The sequence below is a fragment of the Adiantum capillus-veneris genome, chromosome 25, assembly GCF_014529385.1.
Source record: "Adiantum capillus-veneris isolate H3 chromosome 25, ASM1452938v2, whole genome shotgun sequence".
NCBI classification, from domain to species: Eukaryota; Viridiplantae; Streptophyta; class Polypodiopsida; order Polypodiales; family Pteridaceae; genus Adiantum; species Adiantum capillus-veneris.
Genome location: NC_140955.1, coordinates 76,389,775 through 76,402,032, shown reverse-complemented (window position 1 = coordinate 76,402,032; position 12,258 = coordinate 76,389,775). Strand labels below are relative to the sequence as shown.

Sequence of the window (12,258 nt, the reverse complement as noted above, 5' to 3'; positions counted from 1 at the left end):
ATAGGTATAGACGAATACCAACCAAATCCAAATCTAGTTCAGTCAATATTAAACAGACAATACCCAAATAAGGGTCTTATAGGTCCACACAAATCCAGACAAGTTCAAACAATATTCTCAAAGAGGATTTGTAACTAGCAAGCCACTGACAAGGCAGTGAATCAACAATAGACCCACGATTGAGAACAGCAAACACTTGAAGTTAAAAAGAGCACTGAAAGCGGAACATGTGACACAAGGAGCTCTTTATTTCTTGATAGATACAAGTACAATTGCAGGGGAGTTGCTTTGCAATCTGCAACCATGCAATGATCTGTAGAGATGCTCCCAAGGCCTCACTTATAAAGGCACACAAACCTAAAATCAACTACTAAGAAAAACTAACACCCAAAAGCTTCGGCGGCCCAAAGGTCAATGCTTCGAATGACCATTTGCATCCATTGCCACGTTAGTAGGCCGTATGGCCGTGCCATGTCATCACCCACCACAAAAGTGCCATGTTTTTTGGGAGAGAATATTACCGTGTTTTGCATGTAGCTGTTATCAGATTGGGGTCCTTTGCTCCTGTCTAGACCTTGGCTCTACTCTTCTAGTCTGGTATGGTTATGATGAGGCTTTGTGACATATTGCAACCCCCCCCTCCCAAAAAAAAAAAAAAAAAAAAACCCAAAAGAGAAGACTAATCATCCTCGTGTATGCCTGCAAAATAGGCAGTAAACAGTAGACCACTTCAATAGACATTGACTTCATGCAGACATGCATTTGATTGTTGTGCACCAAACAGTACTCAAACCTTGCACTAACACAAAGAAAACAGACTCGTTTAAAGCGCCCGAAAGTGGCCAAAACGAAGGGGACTAGTTTGGAATATCAAAATATGATGATGTGGCACTTGTATTGACATCTTGGAAACCGCGGTAGATTTTTACGAATCCCAAATTTTTAGGGATTTGCCATGTGAGCGCTAGCTTTTCATATCTGATGCCTTTTGGATTTGGGCCTTTAAATATGAGCCTTAGGGGCCCTCTGTGGCACTCTATAGTGTGCAAATTCCAGAGGAGGTGCTCCCGAGCTGTTGTACTTTGAGAATCATCAATAAAGAAAGAAATACCGAAAGGGACGCCAGTCTTTAGGGTTAGTGCATCTGGAAGCGGAACTTCGCCGCTTCATGTCGACTCTCTCTCTCTCTCTCTCTCTCTCTCTCTCTCTCTCCAGGTTCCATTGTTGCATTTTTTTTTCGTGTGTTGTTATTGATTTCTTGCTTGGGTGTCAAAGCATGTTACATGGTATTAGAGCTCAGACAATTCTTTTCCTACAAAGAATCCAATACGTTCTTCACGGGTGCTTTTTGGGAAAAAGGTGCTCTTGGAAAAGAGTGCTTTTGGGAAGAAAAAACGACAACAAAAAGGGGAGAACGAAGAAGCAATAGTTCATTTTTGCCTTAGAAAGCCCAAATAACGTGCTTTTCTGTGTCTCAAAGATTTCTAAAAATCTCTTCAGCGGATGAGAATTTGGATATGTGTTAGATGCAACGGAATTTGAAATGGTGACGAGTTCTAGATTTTACACTTCCACAAATCTTTACTTCTTACTGTGTGCTACTTAGCATGAATGATGGTTCCTTTCGGAGAGAGAATGAGAGAGAGAGAGAGAGAGAGAGAGAGAGAGAGAGAGAGAGAGAGAGAAGAGAATGACACCCGATGGGGTCTGAACCAACCCTCTCAAGGGTCCCCCACACCGTTTTCCAATGTGGTATCTATTTTTGATTGCGTAAATGGAATGTACACACATGCAATACTAAAGTGCAGACTCTACTGACTCGAATGGGAATGTTGCCACGGTAACTCTTCAAGACGAAGCACCTCTGGGCCTGATTTGATGCATCTTTTGATCCGTCTTGCTGAGGGGTTGCTGATGGCCACCAATGGGTAGATCTAGGGCTGATTTGCGCCCCCGATGTGAGAGGAATCAAGGGTTGAAAGCTAGCTGCAAAAACGCAGCCAATCCGTTGCCTAAAGCAAGGCTGAAAACGCAGATGGTGATAGAGCCGATGATGGGCAAAACGCAGATATGGCTGACAAAAGGCAGCCAATCCGTTGTGTAAAGCAAGGCTGAAAATGCAGATGATGATAGAGCCGATGATGGGCAAAATGATCCATGCGGTGAGGGAATGGCTGAGAAGAGGCTCAATGGGCTTATGTAGGGCAAAAGTTGAAGACAAATAAAAAATATTTTAAAAAATCACTTTTTGATTTATTAATAAACTTGTCGAGGTCAAGTTTCTGGGTGCTTTTTGGCCTTGAGCCTTTAAATATGAGTCTTGGGGGCCCTCTCTTGCACTCTACAGCTCCCTGGCAGAAAGAATATTGAAAGGGGCACCAGTCTTTGGGGCCCATGCGTCTGGATGCAGAACTCCCCCACTTCGTGTTGACCTCTCTCTCTCTCTCTCTCTCTCTCTCTCTCTCTCTCTCTCTCTCTCTCTCTCTCTCTCTCTCTCTCTGCACCTCCTCACCCCTAGCCCCCTCGCCTCTCGCCCCTCGCCCCTCCCCCTAGCCCTCGCCCCTAGACCTCTCACAATCAACTTTCAGCTCTCTCTCTCTCTCTCTCTCTCTCTCTCTCTCTCTCTCTCTCTCTCTCTCTCTCTCTCTCTCTCTCTCTCTCTCTCTCTCTCTCTCTCTCTCTCTCTCTCTCTCTCTCTCTCTCGCGCGCGCGCGCTGCACCTCCTAGCCCCCGCCCCTCGCCCCTAGCTCCCTCGCCTCTCACCCCTCGCCCTTGCCCCTAGCCACCTCGCCTCTCGCCTCTCGCCCCTCCCCCTAGCCCTCTCGCCCCTCGTCCTATCTCCTCGCCCTTACCCCTCTCCTAGTCCCTCGTCCCTCACCCTTGAACCTACCCTCGCCCTCTCTCCTTGCCCTCGCCCGGTTTAGGGTCGCCCTCACTCGTGGCATTAAAGCACAATTTAAATTGCATGGCATTGCTTTGCTTTAATTTTCCCTGCAGAAAGCACTGCCCACCGAAAAGCAAAAAGAAAAATCACAATCATCAGAAAGGCCGATTCTCCTACAGGTGCTAGAACAGGACATTGGACGCAAGGCCCCCCATTATTTTGGTTTTAAGGTTGACGCCCGCAGTGGGCTGTGGTTGTACCTTTACCTTGGAATGCTTGATGCTAATGTATGCTTGATGCGGGAGACAATGTATGCATAGTGTGGATGCATATGTGCGCTTAGTGGCTCTTTTCCAGACAGTGATTAAGCATGAGGAAGCTGGGTGATAAAGCCGACCCCCTAGAGGATGCCATTCAAAAGTGCAAAGAGGAAATGGCGGAGACTATTACCAAGATGAACCGCAATCTATTGGGCACAATAAAAATGTTGGAAGGACGCGTCCTGATCCAAGAAAGCAAGATAAACGGACTGGAAGACCGAGCGACGATTCAGGACGAAGAGATTGCGTCACTCAAGAAAGATCTCGCCCAAGCACGATCAAGCAGCACATTGAAAGAGGGCGAATTGCAACCCTCAGTAATCGAAGAAACCAACACTATCAAGGAGCAAGTACGGGCCATCAAAAAGGGAGAAGAGCAACACAAAGAGATGACGACTTCTTGGGTGGATGTTCTTACCAAAACTCGGCAGAAGGCGGATGAAGCCGAGAAATGGATCGAGGTGGCCAAGAAAGGAAAAGGCAAGGAGATAACGTCCATGTCCACACCTACTATCATTAATCAGACACTAGAGGAGGAGCAAAGAAGACGTGTGCGCGCTTTACATGTGAGAATTTGCAGTCTTAAAGACAAAGGCAATGTGGAAGAAGAGGTAAAAGAACTCATGGCCTTGATGGGGGTTCATGAGCCGACGCACATAAGAGCTTGGAGAGTAGGCAATATAAAGAAAAATGGAAGCAGTGGGGAAACCTCGAAAGAAAGGGCACTCATCCTCCGTTTTCCCTCCATGGAAGCGAAGAAGTCCTTCCTTCTTGAAGAAAAGGCCAACTCTTAGAGAGACGGAGATTTTTCTCGGGGATGATCTTACCCTCTCGCAGATCGCTCATATGCAGGAAGTAATGCCGGAGATTAGAGCGGCGAGGGGAAAAGGCAAGATTGCCTTTTACCGAGATGGAAGAGTAGTAATACTGGAGCGACGCTCCACATAACGGTGCGAGACTTATGGGACCACACTCAAAGTGGCTGCCTGGATCTGTAATGGATCCATGCGTCTTGATGTGGGTGCTTTTGAGGATAGCTTTACTGGAAGAGACGTCATCTTCTACTCTGAGACACACTAGGCCCTTGGGCAATCCATGCCTCACATCAGTGGATACAGATGGGAGACAGCTTACAGACAGGAGACACGCTCAGAACACAGAGGACGGGGCTCGGGGGGAGTGGCAGTGTTATTTAGAGAGGATTTGCAGCCATTGATACATATAGCCCGCAGGGATGAGCAGGCTAGGTACATGTGGGTGAGATTGAAAGCAGAGACAGGCAGATATCTCTACATTGCTATTTGCTACTTTCCCCCGAGTACGTCGGGCTATGCATCACCCAGAGGACAGTCCCCCTTTTCTATTTTGGATGATGACATATGAGAGTTCTCTAGAGATGGTGACATTATCATTCTAGGGGACTTCAATGCTAGGACTGCCCATCACCAGACAGTGTTTTATGATACTTCAGAGGAGATGCTGAGAGAGCTAGATGTTGTAGAGACGGGCCTGTCAGAACTATCACACGATGCGGAATCTACTAAGTATGGACGACACCTGATAGACATGGGCACCACACATGGACTGGCCATCTTGAATGGCCTAGAGAGGTTTCTTGCTTCGGGAGGCTTCGCATGCTTCCCACACAGACATGGAGCCAGCACAGTAGACTATGTCATGGCACAACCAAGCCTCATCTCTAGTATTCAGGACCTCACGGTTGGACTTAGACCTGTTGGTGTGGCAGTGGATCATGCTCTTGTATCGTTGACCATTTCTTTTCAGTTTAGTGTAGCACATAGGCTACAGGCAGCACCCCCTACTTGCTACACCTTCACGCGGGAGACGGACTCTGTATACATAGATGGGATCTACAGACGCCTGTGCACAGAGAAGCCAGGGCGACCTCTGGAGGAGCTTACTACTATACTAACACAGACACTACATGATGCAGCAGCAGAGGCATACCCACATACCCAGCCTGAGCAGAGACGCCGTTTAGGGAGCATGCCCCAGAACAGTTGGTATGATGAGGAATGCCCAGTACACTAGAGCTAGACTTTAGAGGGAGGTGCTTTTGGGGAACATCACTCATAGGTAGTCACAGATTGACCTCTGACGCCTAGTGTGGCGGAAGAAGAGGGCATTTCTAGCTCGCCTAGAGGAGGATCTATACCAGCTATTCTTGAGTCAAGACTCACGTGAGGCGTGGAGGCTCTTCCATGAACACTCCCCCCCCCCCCCCCCCCCGCCATCACTTCTACAGAGGCCTGGGGCCAGTATGCATCATCTTTGTACACAGTTTTTGAGCAGCCCTCCCTTCGTGACCCCCCCGATCCATGCCCGCAAACACGTGTTTTTTTCTTCGCTGAGATGGTGAGGATGGCCATTGACAGGATGAAGACTGGGATAGCATATGATCATGATGGCTTAGTGGCTGAGCATTTCATGCATGCCAGAGATTTACTAGCAGAGCTTCTAGCAGTTATGTTTAATCGTGCCATGTGTGAGGGCTTGCCTGATACCTGGAGCCTATCTTCTATTGTACCTATCTTCAAGTCGGGAGACCCTATGGAGCCTGGGAACTATCCCACCATCATGATTGGACACACACTGGCACGGTTGTACGCATCTATTCTTGAGCAGCAGCTGAGTAGATGGGCAGAGAGGAAGGGGATGCGCGCAGCCGGGCAGGCAGGTTTCCGGAGGGGTTTTTCTACTCTTGACCATATCTTGACACTCAGAGCCATCATTGAGGAGGGTAGATCGCGTGGGAGACGGATCTATTGCAGCTTTGTGGATTTCCGTAAAGCATTTGACACAGTGCCCAGAGCGAGATTGATGCGCAGATTACAGCAGATGGGAGTACCCACAGAGCTCATTTGGGGGGTCATGGCATTATACAGGTCAGTGGTGGGGCATGTAGGCACCCCAGAGGGTCTATCCACACCGGTTTACTCCATTGTTGGGGTGAAGCACGGCTGCCCGCTCTCTCCTACTCTATTTGGTATGCATGTAGATGAGGTTTCTGACTACATTGAGAGAGATGGTGATAGAGGTGCACAGCTGGCGGGGACATGGATTCCACTATTGTTATATGTTGATGATATTGTTTTTATCTCTGACTCTTCGGAGGGGATGCAACGTCACCTGGATGCTTTGCATAGGTTTGCCCAAGAAAGTGGTTTGTCCGTCAACGTTGGTAAAACCAAGGTCATGGTATTTAATACTACCCCACAGTGGATTAGGAGGTCAGCGCCCGCTTTCACATACGGACTGGAGAAGGTGGAGTATACAGATGCTTACACTTACCTTGGAGTGGTTTTTAGTGGGCCAGCATTTTCATTGAGGAGGGCAGCAGAGACTCGATTGATTAGAGCCCATGCAGCATTGGGTAAATTGGAAAGGATGTGTTCACAAGTCCAATTTCAGGAGCCTCGGACAAAGCTCTGGCTCTTTGACACTTTGGTGGCTTCTGTATTGCTCTATGGAGCTGAGATTTGGGGACCTTCACTGGACCATCACGGGAGGACAGGCCGCAGTGATGGATGGGGGGACATGGAGAAGCCTCTGGTCTCTATGATCTCGCGGCTCATTAGGGCCAAGACTTCAGTACCACGTGCTATTATACGAGCAGAGCTAGCTGCCTCCCCACTGGTGGTTGAGGCGCTCACAAGATCGGTCTCCTTCATACACCGCATGTGGGAACTCCCTAGAGACAGATATGCACGCCTTGCACTTGAGTCCTCTCGACAGCTAGCTGTGCAGGGAGATGCAACATGCTGGTATGGGGAGATGACGTCATGGTTTCAGGCGCATGGGTTCAGCATAGACAGACTGCAGTACTCATTGGATGCGCCCTCTCTGACTCTTACACAGTCCGAGATCACCAGGCTCATTCGCCAGGACTTGACCCAGCTAGACACCAAGAGGACATGGATACAGCCAATACAGGAGCTAGGCACGAAGATAGCTTTCTACAGAGAGCATCTCCTCCAGCTTATGGAGGATGGTTTTGTGACGAGGCCTAGATACATGGACACTCACCTGTCTCATGGGGTACGATATTGGCCGCTTCCATTGCTTGTTCAGAGAGGGCTTTGGACCATTCTCTAGAGTCATGCGGTACAAGGATCAGAGATGCCTGGGTTTGTTTTTGCTCGAGCTGCGCATGATGAGAGGAAAGATTAACCAGTCTCAGAGATCGATCACAGACTTCTCTAGAGCTGCCACTAGACACCCGGAGGAGTTACTACCACAGCAGAGCTCGTCGCTTTTCACCAGAGGCATACTGATCGAACGAGCGACTGAGCTAGGGAGATCCAGACGCCCACGACTGCAGAGGACTACACAACATAGACAGAGGCTGCATAAGAGGATCCAGGTCACTTTGGCTCGACATGCACAACGCCCGGTCAAACTACTGACCATGGAGGAGATTGATGAGTAAGTCGCGTCAACTTATTTTACACATGCCTTTTCTAAAAAACATTTTTAAGTTAATAATGTTTTGTTTTATCTAGTTTTGTTTTAAGCCAAGTAAGTCGTGTCAACTTATTTTACACATGCCTTTTCTAAAAAACATTTTTAAGTTAATAATGTTTTGTTTTATCTAGTTTTGTTTCGTAGCAAACATAGTGATTTAGTTTGTTGTTTGTTTGTCTTTTTTTGTTTTTTTTTTTCTTTTCTTTTCATGTGTCCCTTGCTTTTATAGTTTTATGAGTGCTTTATTCCCTCTTATAATTCGTGAGTTCAGACTATTCTGAACTTATGAAGGTGTATGGAGGAGATTGATGAGATCCGCCAGCGACCGATGTTGGATCTCCTATGATCTAGCTATCCCAGCTAGCTGTTTTAGCTGCTTCCACACCCAGCAGTCTAGGATTCCATAATATTTTATATTGTCATTTTGTCATTTTGTATCTTGTTACTCTGACTTTGTATCAGATCCACCACATTGTAATTTTCTGGTCTCATAGGTCACTCTGGCCTTTTGAAGACGTTAATATAACATTTCATTTCATTTTTTTTAATTTCTCTCTCTCTCTCTCTGTCACACACACACACTCTCTCTCTCTCTCTCTCTCTCTCTCTCTCTCTCTCTCTCTCTCTCTCTCTCTCTCTCTCTCTCTCTCTCTCTCTTCAAGTTCAGTTGTTGCAGTTTTTGACCATTGTACTTTGACTAGTCTCACAGGACGGCTTCGGTTTCTCACACATGGGAAAATGTTTTTTCTAGTTACTTTTTCTTGGTTCATTGTGATCTTTTATGCATGTACCATATCGTTGCTGGCACTTTCACATTCTCAAAGTTTGCAGTTTGTAGCCAAAACGGAGCGGGTGGCTGCTCTGATATCTTGATGGTACATATTAGGTTGTATCTGAACTGTAGCTCAACAATTGAGTCTTGGACCCATTTTCTTGAAGGACAGAAAAGGGTCTCTTATTGGTTTCGCATGACATGCAGGGAGGTGAAACCTAGCTCTTGTAATTTTTGTGTGTATGGAGTACCTGACTGCTATTCATGAAGAGCTCAGCTCTTTGTTTAGCTCTAGAGGATCATGGCTTTTTATCAGTATTTTTATTGGTTGCATTTACCATGATCGCTACCTGGATGTTACAATGGTACAATCTGTTTTCACCTCCCTTCTTTACTTTATTTGGACATAGCAATGTGTTTGCTTAACTAATGAGCATCAACTCCTCTGACTGCTTCACAAAGATGAGCGCTCAAGCTTTTAATATGGCGGAGCCTCCTGCTTTGGGTTTTGGCAGCAAGTAAACACCAGCCCACCATCTGCAGCTTGACGGCATGTATTGGACACCCCGTTGGTGTGATTAGGCAGTGTGAAATCCTGCTAAGGTGCTTTTGCCCTGTTACTAAATGACACCACAATTTTAGAAGGGATCAATGGTTGAGATGAAGATCTGATCCGAATGTGAACTAGATGTAAACTTGGGCAAACGTGAACTTGTTGTGAACTTTACTAGTTATGTGCACTACACTTTGGTGGTGTGAACTCTGCGTAAACTCGAAGTGAATTCGGGGGGATCGCGGACGTGCTGAAACTACTCAATATATTGCTACTATATCCCTTGTATAATCTAATGCGTGCACTAGCGTATTGGTATTGCATCTCTGTGTGACGGGGAGATCATGAGGTCAAACCCCACCAACCCATATTTTTTCCTTCAAATGGTTTTGATGGTCTAGGATCAACAACGATCTGAGACCGTAGATCCCCTCCAAAAAAGGTATCAAATAGTGCTGCAGATGGTTGTGGTCGGCTGATGGGCACAGTAGCATAGTCAGAAGGTGGTTGAACTTTCCTACAATATGTGAGGGTTGACTCGTTGTCAAACGCCCTTCCCTACACCCAGTTGATTGAACTGAACATTTTGCACCATTTTGAGCACTCTTGATTCGACCATTTGCCGCTTCATTCTACACACTCTTCCCCAACTTGTTTGAGTGGGTTTTGGTAGATCAAAGATGTTGGGTCTTCCACTTGGAACTTCCAACTCTGGACAACCTTATCTAGGCATAGCACGTCTTCCTTGTCACACATCTTGAAGTACAAATATGATGACGGATAGCTACCTGCCTTCGCAACGCGATTTCCTTCAGGAGTCTCTCTCTCTCTCTCTCTCTCTCTCTCTCTCTCTCTCAGAGCCCAATGCCCATATTCTACTATGCGTCATTGCGTTACAAACAAGTGGCCGTCACTGTCGAGCCAACAGGGGGCACCGTTGTTATATCTGACAAAGAACGAATGATTTGGCTTTTTGTAAAAATCAAGAATGCTTCAACACATTACATATCACTAAAAATCCGGTTCTCATTTCAGATGCTCGAAACACCAAGTTAATCTGTTTTGTTTGGAATACTTTTGAATGGTCTATTTGGTTTTATTCTGCCATTACTAATAGAAATGCTTTGCTCATAACCTCGGGCTTTGTGTTAGTGTATTAAGCTGGTTCCACTTCTCATTGGCACTAAAAATAGTTTTGGGATTACACTTCTAAAGTTGGCTGGCTGGCTGTACATGTAAGTGTTTTTTAGGGTGACATCGTATTGATACTTGCATTGACAGGTTAATTGATAGTGCAAACAATTTGTACCTTACAGACAAGGACCTAGATTGTTGTGTAGCAAAGTTTTAATTTATTACTTTTGGAGGTAAAGTTGATATAAACTAAGCGGTCATGGAACAATGTGGCTTTACTTTTGGTCTCAAACTCTATTATGACTGGCTCTTGAATTTGGCACAATACCAAAGATTTGGGAATGAGTAGCAGGTCTTGATGCCTAGTTGCTAATGAGGTTTAATTGTTTGATCCACTAACGTAAAGATTTCTAAAAGCTTAATAAAATGGAATTATTGATCTTATGGAGAAAGCTCAAAAAAATCTCGGATAAATACACATTTTCTTGATCCTTAGTATATTGTGGACTCTTAATTCAAGGTATAGACGTCGTGTTCGATCTCCTTGACTTTGAATTGTTTAAATTGATACCGAGTCAGCCAAGTCAGTTCAGGTTATTGGCTCTTATTGGTTGGTAGTATTTGCTCTGATTTACCGGCTTTGGTGGTATTTGCTCTTGTCCAGAAAGTTTTTTTATCGAGTTATCGCATGACATTTTGGCATAGATTTCTATATTTGATCAATTCTTACTTCAGCTTTGCTTGAGTATTTGATCTAACTTGGTCGGCCTAAAGTATTGCTCCTCTGGGTAGTTTCAATTGAGGTAGGCAGTTCTCATCCTAAATTGGTTGCAATATGGTGACATTATAAGAGCTTTGACTCTCCTTGGTTCTATGGGTATAGTTATTTGGCTCTCGTAAGTTGTTGACTTTGGGAATATTCTTTCCATTAGGTAGTTTTTTGAAGGGCTTGACTCTTCTCCGTACAATATGGTTGTAGTGGCAAAACATGGTTTCTCAAATCACCTTGTAATTTTGCATACAAGTGGTGGTTAGCTTATTAATGGTTTTTCAACTCTTGGATTAAGTAAAAGACTACTTTAAGGCTTTCAACATCATGTGGTTTTTACTATGAGGATGCACTTTTGGCTTGGAAAATCAACTTGAAAAAAAGTGGGATTTACTTAAATTTTATTCATACTCTTAGATTTTTAAGTACTATTTATGATATTAGCTAGGGTAATAATTTTAAGTTTGACATGGATAACAACTGATAGATTCTTTGACACATGCCATACGTAGCCAAGCTTAACAAAATTTCTTGCCTTAACTATATGGATGTAGGTGAGAATTCTATCTTGGCTTGAGAAGGTTTAGTGATGCTATAGTGTGACTTTGAAGACCCCTGTTGATTCAACTTGGATGACCTCCACAGTTCCATGGCTTATGTATAGAATCATTGAAATGATGCTTCATTCTTATTATATTGTGCAAATCATTGTCCAGTTATCTAAAACCAACTATCTTTTAAACATTATATTCTTTTGTGTATATGTATTAACTTTAATACAACAACACACACACACACACACATGCACGCACACATGACTACATTTTGTTATTTTGGCGTATCTGAAGGGCAAGGCCATAGCATTGCTTTACCTTTTTGGGCTAGCTACAATTTCAAAGGCATTCTATTAACTTGTTCTCGTGGATGAGAAAGACCTATTGATTGGAAGTCCTTACATGCTCAAAACAATCATGACTTTGAAATAGTTATCTCTAGTTGAATATATTTTTTGCTTTATGAAAACAAGTCATAATCATATTGATTCTACACTTCCGTATCTTAGGTTCTTTTAAAATTAATTTTGTAGCATATTCTTTTTTCTCTACTTTGGTTATGAGTTCTCTTTTTGTACATGTGTGCGTGTTTTGAGAATTATATATATAGATAGATAGAGAGAGAGAGAGAGAGAGAGAGAGAGAGAGAGAGAGAGAGAGAACTTAGTAAACTTATATATCTCTATACTTGTGTAGAGGTCTTTTTAGCAACTGACGAAGATAACCATTTAGAAGCCTAATTTAGCTCATTATAATTTATTATTTACTTTTGTTTTTTTATGTGTAA

The 12,258-nt window shown here is 44.4% G+C and overlaps 1 protein-coding gene across 2 annotated transcripts in view; it reads left to right on the top strand.

Moving 5' to 3' along the window:
• LOC147425122 (uncharacterized) overlaps positions 1–11,678 on the top strand; it is a 55,264-nt gene extending 43,586 nt beyond the window's left edge. Inside the window, exon 9 of one of the 2 annotated variants that reach the window (XM_086499716.1) lies at positions 11,472–11,678. The gene's annotated coding sequence lies outside the window, so the exon portion shown is untranslated. Of the gene's footprint in view, positions 1–7,980; positions 8,154–11,471 lie in introns of those variants that run through there. The other variant, XM_086499717.1, reaches the window with a different exon arrangement.
• Positions 11,679–12,258: the final 580 nt, after the last annotated feature.